This window comes from Esox lucius, chromosome 5 (assembly GCF_011004845.1).
Source record: "Esox lucius isolate fEsoLuc1 chromosome 5, fEsoLuc1.pri, whole genome shotgun sequence".
In the NCBI taxonomy this organism is placed as follows: Eukaryota; Metazoa; Chordata; class Actinopteri; order Esociformes; family Esocidae; genus Esox; species Esox lucius.
The window spans coordinates 12262295-12276911 of NC_047573.1; positions in this window are offsets into that span (position 1 = coordinate 12262295).

Genomic DNA, 14617 nt, shown 5'->3' on the forward strand with positions numbered 1-14617 from the left:
TTGACCTTCAAGACAAAGCTAAATTTGAATTTTATCTTAAACCTTTATTTCAACAATGAACACAGACTGATACCAAAATCTCCATGCATATATATGTTTACACATACAGTTTAGGAATGTTGAACCAATAAGATTCAAAACAACTTTCAAACCATCCCACTGTGAGTAATGACAGGAAATTCAAACACAATGGAGAAAGGTTTATAATGGGACGCCCATGTGTCAAGGTCTGTGCAACAGTGCCAAACAACCCATGTTTCCAAAAGACAAGTTTTGGCAGCCATTAAGCCCAGAGAGGCACCACTAGCTTTCCTAGAAAAAACTCCAAATACGGCCTATTAAATTTAGTGTGCTCTCGTTTGCATTCAAATAGGGAGTTCTACATTCCACCAAAGTTTTCAACAAGACCTCCAAGCCACAACTGGGTCAATGAGGAAGAGAAGGTTAAGGCCCGTTCCTGTTTTATCTGCACCTATTAGGATCTCTCTGCTTTCATTTCTGTTCCTTTTCTTTTTCACATAGCCTACTTTACAGGGTAATGATTTACTTTATAGCCTGTTCATGTTAGTATTTAGTTTTTATGTACATGGTAGCATATGTAAATATGTTGGTACAATTTTGTCTAAAGTAATGACTATATTTTAAATCAAACACTAAGTACTATTAATAATGACCACCTCATTAAAGTGTAAACAGGATGTAATATAGAAGAAAAGCTAATCAATGTAAGTGTCACTTTTTACATTTTTGGAAGTTTATGTCCAATGTGTAAGAAGCTATTTAAACTTTAAACTACTAAATGTACTTCATAATTTTTAAACCATCTGTCCCCTCCAGGAACAGGGTTGGAGTTAAACCCCAAGGACAATAGCTCTCCACGACAATGGGCAGCCCTAATGTATTGTTTCATGAATCTTAGCTCTTAATATCTGACATATGGTTTTAAGACACTCATACCATGGATTAACAATTAGATTTAGAGTTTAAAGACCTATGTAGAAAACAAAAATTGTTACCAATGAAATGTTTTCATTTGACCATGAAATAGGCCTTCGCTACTATGACGCATAGAAACGCATTTGTGTATTTGTTTCATAGCTCAACAAAGTGAAAATGAAATCATTCAGAAAACTTTGTGAAGCGTATCTTCAATGTTTAAAAGTATTTTCATTTTGAGAAATATTTCACCACCTTACCTATGCCATGTTTATTGTGAAAAGAGCATTTGCCACTGTTACAGCAACAGTACTGAGGTTACCGTTATATAGATTCAGAAATGTAGAGTTCAAATTCCAATTTCAAATTTTTTTTTCTCCAAAAGTTTCAATTGTGCTGGCTTGTGTTTACTACCCCCCTCCCCTCCAGAGTGTTCTGAGAAGACTTACTGAATATGCTGGCGTCATCCAAGCTGTGTTACGTCATTATGTGGGTGTTGATGTTGTAGATGAAAACAAACGGATGTGGTTGCAGAGAGCTGGTAGTTTCAGAATTGACTAGTCATTACTGTAAGTAGTTTTGTAAGTATATTTGTCAGGGCAATAACTGTGGTATGTTTCTTCTCAGTGCCATGTCTGTTGTATAGCTCAGGTCAGTGCCATATTTGTAGTATGTTTCAGGTCAGGGCCATATCTGTGGTATGTTTCAGGTCAGTGCCATATTTGTGGTATGTCTCAGGTCAGGGCCATACCTGTAGTATGTTTCAGGTCAGGGCCATACCTGTAGTATGTTTCAGGTCAGGGCCATATCTGTGGTATGTTTCAGGTCAGTGCCATATCTGTGGTATGTTTCAGGTCAGGGCCATATCTGTGGTATGTTTCAGGTCAGGGCCATATCTGTGGTATGTTTCAGGTCAGGGCCATATCTGTAGTATATTTCACGTCAGGGCCATATCTTTGGTATGGGCCATATTTAAGGGCCATATTTAAATGCTTGATGTTGTCAGGTGATAGCATTATTTATTGTTGTAAATGTGACCTGGCACATATAAAGTATGCTTACATTACCAGACTCTTTTCCTAAAATTGGTCAACTATGTATACATGCTTCAGCATCTGTTTTCAAATGTCTGGACTCAATTCAAATGTCTGTTTTCAAAAGTCTATCATGCAACATAACGTTTTATTACCAGTGCAAGCTTTTGTACACAACTTTGTGTTTCATATACTATTGTTGATTGGGATCCTGTAACATTTTGGGTAAGCAGGACGCCAGGTGCAGAGTTAAAGGACAACAAAATGGTTTAATAACGAAACTGAGACTTACACAAAGATCAACAACAACAAACCATCAGGAATAGGGCAGGCAGGCAGAAACACAGAATGGCAGGCAAGACACACAATAACGCAACCAAGGGCTGAAAGAACTGGGCAAACTACTATTGGGCAAACTAACGAGGGCTAACAACAAACAGGTGAAAACAATCAGAACAAAAAGGACAGGCCACATTTAAGAACAAAGGAAATCAAAACAGAACCAGACAGATACCTTGTCTTTCAGAAAGGCCAGGCACTGGTTTATGTTTGTTTATATGACCACCCTAACAGATACATAGGAGAAATGGCATCTATCAATATCTATACATTTGCAAGACTGGCTAGTACTAGAGATACCTTGACGAATTTAATTTGCAAATATGCAAATGTTCCCTCTTATTAATGATTTATTGTTTGTTTTGTTTATTTTTTGCATTCACTTTTGTATTGGCATTAATAGTGCCAATATGTCTTAAGTTGACTGTAATCAAATGTTGTTTCTGCTTTTGTGTAGTGGAAATATTACAAATGGCTAATTGAATGTAACAATGCTAGGAGTATGGAACTAAATCCCCAAAATTAAGACTACTTTAATATTTGTTAAAATACTTTTTGATCCCAAAAATGAGTAGACCATCATAGGCAGCATGTAAGTATAAAAATGTTTTGTCAATAAGGATGAAATTACTTACAAATTAAAATGGACAGTGTGGATTTTGACCTCAGATATTGTGTCTACGTGCCGGAGTACAGAGCTTAATCAACAAAATATGTGACACTGATCAAATACTGTTGAACTTCAATGTGTGTACAAGAGATGTTGGATTACAGTTTTTAAGTAAATATACTGTATATGGAAAAAGTAGCTGTACTTTACTTGTTAAGTTATATTTAAAAAAGTGGTTAAGTTATACATTTGTTTTTGAATGTTTGCCTTTTGTTAGATGTTTGCGTATTGTCCCGTTTGTGGTTTACTTGGTACAAGTTGGTGCATGAAATGCCAGGAAAGAGGGTTGGATTCTCAGGATTACCCTTATGTATATGTATATAGCTATGAATATGGTGTCCAAAACTCCATTGTGTCTGTGTTTGAAAAGAACCCACTTCATTGTACAGCTCTCCAACCCCTACTTATTCTGTCAGTGGAAACAGGGTGCAGCGTAAGATCACAAGAATATTAGCTTTTGCCTGTATGACATGGTGAGTAATGACAAGGCAACTACACGACAGTTCAAGGTGTAGGTATCCAGGAGGATATGTGTTTGCAGATATTTTGTGGTAACTACACGTAAGCAGATATAAATTCATTGAACAGGTCTGTTACAATGAACACAAATGGCGGCTAAAGGTGAAGAATATAAACGAACAAGTAAATACCAATAGTTCATACATTTAGTAATACATGGTTAATACATGTTATGACATCCTATTTTTCGTGGTAATAATACGCTGGTTAATACATTGAAGTGTGACCATGACCTTTTTGGAGTCAATGTTTTCCATTGTTAGTAAATCAACAAAGTGTTATGAATGTATTTTCATAATAGTTAACAGTTATTTAGTTGTAATTAAAGTATTTAATTTTTATTGATGAATTAAATATTTAGTATTTAATTTCTTCAAACTTAGTAAATATAGATCTAAATGTTCAACTAATTTGTTACTCAGGATTGCAATTAAACACTAAATACTTGTAAAATAAAAGGTTACCCACTACAGTAAATTACTTAAATGCCTGTTGCAGCTCTGTTTTGACATTCAATGTATATGATAAATAGTTCAATGGAATATTTATTTTGGGTACAGTACATGTAAAACTACAAACCAAGCTTTTTCAACATAGCAAAAAGAAAACCTACATAGTCTAACTAACCTGTAACTGAGTTTTCATACCATAACAGTTATGGACTATAAAATACATTTTATTTTGTGCAGTACCAAAGGTCATCACCTTGTTACAGAGACACAAAATAACTTTTCCACAGTGTTGCTTACATATCAAGAGCTTCCTGATTAAATAAACACAGCAACTGGGTAATGGTCTGAGAGAAATCCTCCTCTATGGCTGGGCCGGATGGAGAGTCAAGAATGGGAAGATAGGAATTCGACTGGGTGAGAACTGGTTGTGGGTTAAACAGGATATATCTCTATTCTAAACAGAGATTGTTTGGACGGAGATGGCATGGGTATTATGTTTTTGTAGATGCAGACAAGTTAGAGCTTGTGTACATAAAGGCTAAGGGGCAAATCAGGACACTGCGGTTGTTCTACCTTGACCTAACTCTTTGCGCTTTTGGACACACAACAGCGCATTCATCTGTTAAGACAGAAGTTGAGACACACAAAAAACAGAGACTAACACAGACACACACAGACACACACACACACAGACTGGGGTAGACCAGCCTTTCTGTGCTGAATCTGAGCGCACTTCCCACTCTGCACCCTCGGGCCTGCTCAGCACTGAGAGGGATGTGCAGAGAGAACACAGTGTTGAGTGCCCTGTGTCTGCCTGACTGAGTCCTGTGGCTCTATCTATTGTGACCATGACCCAGAGACGGATGGATGCTGGGTGACAGACAGGGCTGAGAGACATTCCCATTTTAAAAAGAAGCATTCTGTGGAGCACCAACTTTCAATTTTCCACCACAAAATAAGTGTCTTAACTGCTTGATAGCCATGTTTAGACATACACATAACTCAAGATGTGAATACTGACAATACCTAAACATACCAGCACCAAACAAGCCAACAGCAAACAATGCTGTCTCCCATGGGCTTTTGGACAAAACACTGATGCATGATAAGGGTCTAGGGATTTTATTTTGAATGATGAATCCCACCTTTTTTAGACAGATAAGAAACAGAGAACGGATCAAAGTGGGACAGGCAGAAGTAGGAATTCAACAATCAACTCCCATGGAAGAGTAAGATAATACATTTAATTGGGGAATGATCAGAATGTAACCCACTCAACCACACAGCTACACTGTAAAAATAAAATGTAGTTAAAATGTTATCAAGCAGACCACCTTACAACACGTAATAAAAACATCAGTATAGACAAATGTTAACGAGAGGAAATGGCAACAGATGTATAATACTGAGAAAAACAGATTTGAAAAAAATTGCTTTGGGTATTTTCCAATAGTGCTGGCAGTTTAAGTGGTGTTACAAAACATGTCAGGATCAAATGCTTCTCTACACCAGCAAAGTTAATCATGCCACCTCTCTCTCCATATACAGTGGCAAAGTGTTCAAGTATTTGATACACTGCTGATTTTGCAGGTTTTCCCACTAACAAAGCATGTAGAGGTTTGTCATTTTTATCATAGGTACTCTTCCACTGTGAGTGACGGAATACATTTTTTTTTCCAGAAAATCACATTGTATGATTTTTAAGTAATTGATTTGCATTTTATTGCATGACATAAGTATTTGATACGTCAGAAAAGCAGAACTTAATATTTGATACAGAAACCTATGTTTGCAATTACAGAGATCATACGTTTCCTGTAGTTCTTGACCAGGTTTGCACACACTGCAGCAGGGCCCACTCCTCCATACAGACCTTCTCCAGATCCTTCAGGTTTCGGGGCTGTTGCTGGGCAATACAGACTTTCAGCTCCCTCCAAAAATGTTCTATTGGGTTCAGGTCTGGAGACTAGCTAGGCCACTCCAGGACCTTGAGATGCTTCTTACGGAGCCACTCCTTAGTTGCTCTGGCTGTGTGTTTCGGGTTGTTGTCATGCTGGAAGACCCAGCCACAACCCATCTTCAATGCTCTTACTGAGGGAAAGAGGTTGTTGGCCAAGATCTCGCGAAACATGGCCCCATCCATCCTCCCCTCAATACGGTGCAGTTGTCCTGTCCCCTTCGCAGAAAAGCATCCCCAAAGAATGATGTTTCCACCTCCATGCTTCTCGGTTGGGATGGTGTTCTTGGGGTTGTACTCATCCTTCTTCTTCCTCCAAACACGGCAAGAGTTTAGACCAAAAAGCTCTATTAGTGTGTTACTAATGGTTTTCTTTGAGACTGTTGTCCCAGCTCTCTTCAGGTCATTGACCAGGTCCTGCCGTGTAGTTCTGGGCTGATCCCTCACCTTCCTCATGATCATTGATGCTACACAAGGTGAGATCTTGCATGGAGCCCCAGACCATTATCTTGAACTTCTTCCATTTTCTAATAATTGTGCCAACAGATGTTGCCTTCTCATCAAGCTGCTTGCCTATTGTCTTGTAGCCCATCCCAGCCTTGTGCAGGTCTACAATTGTATCCCTGATGTCCTTACACAGCTCTCTGGTCTTGGCCATTGTGGAGAGGTTGGAGTCTGTTTGATTGAGTGTGTGGACAGGTGTCTTTTATACAGGTAACGAGTTCAAACAGGTGCAGTTAATACAGGTAATGAGTGGAGAACAGGAGGGCTTCTTAAAGAAAAACTAACAGGTCTGTGAGAGCCGGAATTCTTGTTGGTAGGTGATCAAATACTTATGTCATGCAATAAAATGCAAATTAATTACTTAAAAATCATACAATGTGATTTTCTGGATTATTTTTTTTAAATTCCGTCTCTCACAGTTGAAGTGTACCTATGATAAAAATTACAGACCTCTACATGCTTTGTAAGTAGGAAAAACTGCAAAATCAGCAGTGTATCAAATACTTGTTCTACCCACTGTGTATACAGGTGCTGGTCATATAATTAGAATATCATCAAAAAGTTGATTTATTTCAGTAATTCCATTAAAAAAGTGAAACTTGTATAATGTATACATTATACATAGAGCTCTGTGTCCAAGCACATTAATAGAGAGGCAAAGGGAAGGAAAAGATGTGGTAGAAAAAAGTGTACAAGCAATAGGGATAACCGCACCCTGGAGAGGATGGTGAAACAAAATCCATTCAAAAATGTGGGGGAGATTCACAAAGAGTGGACTGCAGCTGGACTCAGTGCTTCAAGAACCACCACACACAGACTTATGCAAGATTTCAGCTGTCGCATTCCTTGTGTCAAGCCACTCTTGAACAAGACACAGCTTCAGAAGCGTCTCACCTGGGCTAAAGACAAAAAGGACTGGACTGCTGCTGAGTGGTCTAAAGCTATGTTCTCTGATGAAAGTAAATTTTGCATTTCCTTTGGAAATCAATGTCCCAGAGTCTCGAGGAAGAGAGGAGAGGCACAGAATCCACGTTGCTTGATGTTCAGTGTAAAGTTTCCATAGTCAGTGATGGTTTGGGGTGCCATGTCATCTGCTGGTGTTGGTCCACTCTGTTTTCTGAGGTCCAAGGTCAACGCAGCCGTCCACCAGGAGGTTTTAGAGCACTTCATGCTTCCTGCTGCTGACCAACTTTATGGAGATGCAAATTTCATTTTCTAACAGGACTTGGCACCTGCACACATTGCCAAAGCTACCAGTACCTGGTTTAAGGACCATGGTATCCCTGTTCTTAATTGGCCAGCAAACTCGCCTGACCATAACCCTATAGAAAATCTATGGGGTATTGTGAAAAGGAAGATGTGATACGCCAGACCCAACAATGCAGAAGAGCTGAAGGCCACTATCAGAGCAACCTGGGCTCTCATAACACCTGAGCAGTGATTCAGGCAAAAGGAATTCAGGCAAAAGGAACCCCAACTAAGTATTGAGTGCTGTACATGCTCATACTTTTCATGTTCATACTTTTCAGTTGGCCAACATTTCTAAAAATCTTTTTTTTGTGTTGGTCTTCAGTAATATCAAAATTTTTGGAGATACTGAATTTGGGATTTTCATTAGTTGTCAGTTATAATCATCACAATTAAAAGAAATAAACACTTGAAATATATCAGTCTGTGTGGAACGAATTAATATAATATACAAGTTTCACTTTTTGAATGGAATTACTGACATAAATGAACTTTCTGATGATATTCTAATTATATGACCAGCACCTGTATATATCAATTATAAATATATATATTTATTGCTGCTCAGTTGCCACTAGATCTGGTGTTTCAAAGACCTTAGATTTGACAGGGTACAGCACCCTTTTCACTTCCCTGTGAGCCATGTCAAGGGCAGCAGAGTTTGGCTGGGGACTCCATTTTGAAACCTGTCGACTGACTTCTGCATTTCCTCAGGAGCATTTACTAATCACATACATGTGGAAAGGCTCACACTACATGACAGATCAAGATGTAGAGATTTGTGTTTGTAGATATTTTCACTCTCTGCATGAAAAGTAGACTTGGAACTCCTTCCCCCAAAGGGGGTTTACATAACAACTGGCTATAAATAGGTCTCAAGCTTATCATACTCTTCTCTGGCCACTGGGATGGGAGATTGTATATATATATATATTTTTTTATCTGATTATGATCCCTCGACCAACCAGATGTGAGGATACTATTCCTCCCGTTTTAAATAGAAAGAGGTTGAATGTGTGCACCAAGGCTTACATGCTTTCCACCATAGGCATGTATAGTACCGGTTCCAACACTCATACTGTACCGTGGATATAAAAACCCTACACACCCCTGTTAAAATGCCAGGTTCTTGTGATGTAAAAGAATGAGACAAAGATAAATCATGTCAGAACTTTTTCCACTTTTAATTTGACTTATAATGTGAACAATTCAATTGAAAAACAAACTGAAATCTTCGAGGGGGGAAAAATGAAAAATAAAAACCTTACAATAACCTGATACCTTAATAAACCTGTTGTATGCTTCCATGTAAATTATACGATTATCTGCATCCATGAGCTATGTGCAAACCTGTTTAAATTCCCTTGGAAAAGAGGTCTCTTCTCCCTCCTACTCTCTTTTCTCTCATACCATCCACTCTGGCAGAAATGGCCCTGCAGTAGAATCTAATTGTCTACCATGATTCAGGCTAACCTAGCCAAGACTATGGGGTAGATTGGCATAGTACAGATGGATATCTCAGTAAGGATTAAATATTACAGATCCGAATGCATTAAGTAATATTTTATCATTGGTATTTGTTTTACATTTCATCTTTGTAACTGTGAGAATCTGTTCAGTGTATTTTCCGGTTAGCAGTGGTGAGTAGGTCTAACAACTGACACTGGTCCGAGGAGAGACAAACCACAAACCAGCGACAGGGTGTTGGACCCCCAAGACTCATCAATGAGAGAGGGTAATAAAGATTATCCCGTCTGGTTCGAACTGACTGAGTCTGTGGCACAGAAAATGTTAATGATGGTTATGTGAGGAATGTGTCACAACTTGCAGTGCATCACGCCCTGCTGCGTATTGGGCTGTCTACCCACAGAATGTCCATAATGACCCCTGTCCACCGCCGAAAGCGCCAAGTGCCGCGAGCATTGAAAACTGGACCTTTGAGCAGTGGAATAAGGTCGCCTGGTCCGATGAGTCGTTTTATTTTGCATCACGTGGACGGCCGTGTATGTTTGTGCCGTTTACCTGGGGGAGGGATGGTACCAGGATGCACTGGGAAGACAACAAGCCGGGGGAGGGAGTTTGATGCTCTGGGCAATGGTCTGCTGGGAAAACCTGTCTGGGCATTCACGTGGATGTCAATTTGACACGTGCCACCTACCTAAACATCATTAGAAACCAGGTACACCCCTTCATGGCGATTGTATTCCCTGATGGAAGTGGCCTCTTTCAACAGGATTATGTGCCCTGCCACGCTGCACACATCGGGAATGGATTGAGGATCATGATGTAGAGTTCAAGATCGCCAAATTACCCAGATCTCAATCCAACTGAGCATCTGCGGGATGTGCTGGACCAACAAGTCCAATCCACGGCGGCTCCGCATGGAGGACCAACAGCATGTTAGGCAGGTGGTCAGAATGTTTTGGCTCATATTAATTTGACAGGTAATAAATTGCCCATTCATCAGCACAGCAATTGTAAGCTAATAGTTAAAGAAATCAGGAACAATCCGCTACTGTCAGCTGGTGATATATTTCATTGTGGAATGCAGTGTTTGATCGGAGTAAGAAATCTGGGGGTATGGAGTGGCATTGTCAGTGGAGATTCTTCATCACATTCTTGCTAGTACCTCAGATGGCGTAGGTGCTTGCAACTGGTGATGACCATTCGAGTCTTCATTACCGTTCTTCTAGCAGCAGGATATTATGCTAGCAGTGCAACTCAGATTTTCTTTTTCAAAATAAAAGCCATCATTTAAATATATAAGATAATATAGTTAACTATCTAGTCTGTACATTTTATGTTTACTGCCCTTTCCAATGTTATTATTGTCTGTTCTTTTCACAGACTAAATTGTTAACTATATTGCCTTATACATTTCAATTATGGCTTTTATTGTGATAAAGAAAATCTGAGTGCTGCCTGCTGCTAAAATAACGCTAATGAAGTCTCGAATGGCCATCACTACTTGCAACAGTTAACTGAGGTCATCAGTGTTTTCCTGGTGTGCCCTGATATAATAGTCTAGTGATGGGTCGTTCGCAAACTTGTCGGCTCTAAGAGCCAGCTCTTGTAGGTTAAACGCTGGGAGCCGGCTCGCATATCAGAAGAGCTGAATCTATTAACACAAATATTATTTAATTTGTTTTTATTAATCTAAATAATCAAATGATTTAAATGGATAGAGTTAACTAATTCAAAGAACAAAAAAAAATAATAATAATATAGGCCTAAATTCTCAAGCACACACATTCGTTCTATCTGCTCACACTACCGTAATTCCACGTTTATAGCCGCACCATGTATAAACCGCACCAATGCGCAACTTAAGAGAGGGCCGTGAAAACACCTTTCATCGTATCTATTTTGACGTATGTTTTAGCATCACGGACGAAGAATGAGGTTTCATTTTATTAGTAATTTGTTCACAGAAAATAAAGAAATGCATTGGATTACATGCTAATATTTGGTAGGTAATCAAGGGATGTTCAAAACAGCAAAACAAAAGTGACATTTGGCCCAAAATAGTCAAAGTAGTTTAAAAGTACCAAGGCCAGGCCACGCAGGCTGATATCAGTCTTCAATAACGTTTGAATTAATTTGTTACCGTAAATAACACCTACAATCACGGACATCATTTGTACAGGCTGTTGGACAATTAAAGCAGCTGGGTAAAATACTTCCATAACCAATTACACACCGTGGAAAATCATGGAAGAAAGAACAAGTTCACTCACCGACACTCATTTTCACTGATGGGTTTGTTATTAATCAGCGGTCTATTTTATTCTTATAGATAAATAGGCCTGAATGAGTGCATATTGTGCATACAGTAGAATGTAATAAAATATGCAAAAATTTCAATTTCAATAAGTGCTCCCTAAAGTCCAAGTTCTATGGAACACCTAGTCACACAATTCACAGGTCCAAAAGCCTTCGAATAATGCTGTTCAGATTGTATTCGTTTTGAATGGTTAGATTTATATGCATTGTTTATATACATAAAAGAAATGCATTATTTTTCATAACAAACCAATGCATTTTAAATACATTGTGGTTACGGTAGTTTATGATTTCATTTAATAATTTAATTAGAATTGTTTTAACACTAATCATAGTCAAACTATCGCAAACTGTTTGACTTCAAAAAATGCAAAACATATTTTTTTAAAGAGCCATTTGGGAGCCAAAAGAGCCGGCTCTTTTTGGTGAGCTGAGCTGAACGAGCCGGCTCACTGAAAAGAGCCAAAATGCCCATCACTACAGACTTTTACTCCCATATAAACAAGGCACAATGGCTTGGCACAGATGACTAGAAGGAAGATATGCCACCGTCTTCAACACTCTTCAATTACATTCTGAATTGCTGTGACCAATATAATATCATGAAATTGGTTGGGGTGGAATAAAGTTAATAAAAACCTATTTAAAATCGAACAAAAAAGTGTACACAAACACGTATAAATGTAGTGCCACCATCTGGCCAGTGAGTGTAATATAGAAAATGCTGGCTGAGCTATTCATAGCTCAGTTAGAATCAGGTCGGTGGTGTCTGAGATAACGCACGTACACATGTGAATAGGCTCCTCCCCTGTTTTCTACCTATTCCAGAATGCTGTTACAACATGCATATTGGCAAAGGTGTGGTTTTGTAGGGTTGCCAAGATGTGCATGAGTCCCAGTGAGCCACAGCTGAGGAATTCAAAGAGCTTTCATGATGAAACACCCTACCTAGACCTTAAGTAGCTGCCATATTATGACCTACCTTACTGTTGCTGGTACTGTGTGTTTTCAACCGGGTCATACCCATATCAGTTGGGGAATTTTCAATAGTGCCACTCTCATAGTGTGCGTAGAGATTAAGAAACCAGTCTATTTTGTCACCAACATCCTGCCAAAACCCGTCCGGCTAAACTTGAGTTGTCATAAAACAAAATACTCATCAAAATACTGTAGGCTGTAGTCTGCCTTCTTTCAAGGTGGTTTGTAGTTGGTTGGTGTGCCTTTGGTGGCTTGGCAAAAGGGGTGGAGTTATTTCCTGTCTGGTTGGGCATTTCCGGGGTTATCTTAGGACGGGGCCAGTGTCGCCAGTCCTTAGTTTTACCCTGCAATAATGTTTGCCGGCGGGCAGAGTTAGTCTGTCCTATCTCAGCTCCCACTTGGCCCACTCAAAACATTTCTCTCTTCTTGCACCCTAATGGTGGGACCAGTTGATGAAATGTTAAAAAACTAGAGTTTCTTTTAATACGTACTGTGTCTTGGCTAACAGAAAATACATCAAGGGCTTGAAACCGATTTCTGTAGGACAATTAACATAAACCTCGAATGGCTTTCTGCTGCTGAAATACCTGATGACTCAATCATGTTCAATCATGACTCAATCATGTGAGTTGAGAAAAGCCAGTGCCTTTTAAGCAGTGCACACATCCACCAACTTACAATCTGAGAGGACAGTCAGCATTTTGAAACATTTTGGTAATAGTTAATCAACATTTTAAGCTAAACTAAGAAGAATAAATGATATAGTAAAACCTGTCACACAAAACAAGGAACAAGCAAAGCAAAAACATTTGTTTAACAGCTTTCCCTATTCCTGACCTGTCCCCAGCCCCCAGTAAATGCCCCAGGCAATACAAATGTATTTTTTTTCCAATTTCCATCCAAACTATGGATGTACATTGACCCTTCAGAAACCAGACAGTTGATGACATGATAAATAGCAGGAGCCTTTATAATGTATTTTGAACACGCTGAATGCTGTGAGGTGTTGTAAGACCCTAATCAGTGAGAGATGAATGTGACCACCCGCTATCGTGTTCTAAGGTGTACCTTTGACTTGATTCCCTACCTGAACAGACCTTGAGGTGTGCGAGTGTGGAGGGCTGCCCGTCCCTCTGGGCCAGAGTGGACCCTTACAGTAGTCTTTTTGATGAAGGGTCTTATGTTATTTCTTAATTCAGGTTCTCAATAGCACTTTTAAATAGTCCAGATTGTGATTTTTTTTTATTTTTATTTGCATTAAAATGTTTGGAACTAGGCTAACACAAATGTTTGTTTACCCTAGCTGGCCACTGAAATATGTTTTCTGCATAAGTATGATATCCTGCACTATAGAAAAAAGACCAGTTATGTGAACTCATTGTGACCTGTTGGTCAGAAACATCTGGAGAAGCCTTTTAGGGTAGTTAAATGCAGACTAAAACAAGCATTTCTAAAATCAGCAACATGACAAGCTTGCTGCCAAAAACGTAGACAATACAACATGATTCGTTTATGTTTTAAAGGAGTACGTGCTGAACAGTGGCCAAGCTTGTAAAAAATATACTCCGCCCCACTAACACAATGTAGGTGCCAAATCTACAACTGGCTCTCCATTTCAATGTACAGTTCTCTTTTGTGGCCTAAAGCCCCTCTAAAACAGAACCAATGCATAAATGTATGTAGCATGTCTACAATATTGTCATGTAGCCAGCTGAGAATGTACTCCTACCAAAAAGGCCGGTCGATTTGTCCGTAGAACATTCTTCGTGGAGTCTTGACGAGTATTTCCAGGTGCATTTTGGCATGCTCCTGTTATCTTTCGAACAACACGCGTTCCATTATGTCTGTTGAAAATCAGTATGGTAATGGGATGGTTTTGGGGATCATTTTCTCCATAAGGACCTGGAAGACTTGTCACTGAAGGAACCATACATAGGTGATCCACCCATGAGGTGAAACTGAAGGGCACCTGGGTCAGGCTGCAAACTAATAATCCAAAAAGCACAATCAGTCTGATAATGGCTGAAAATCAATACGTTTAAAGGTTCGGAATGGCAGAACCTTGTCTAAGGCCACAATTAAACCTAGTATAGATGTTATGACATGACCTGAAAAGAGGAATTCATGCTCAAAAACCTTCAAATGTCACTGACCTAATGCATTTTAGCATGGAAAAGTGGGTTCCCAAAACCTCCAC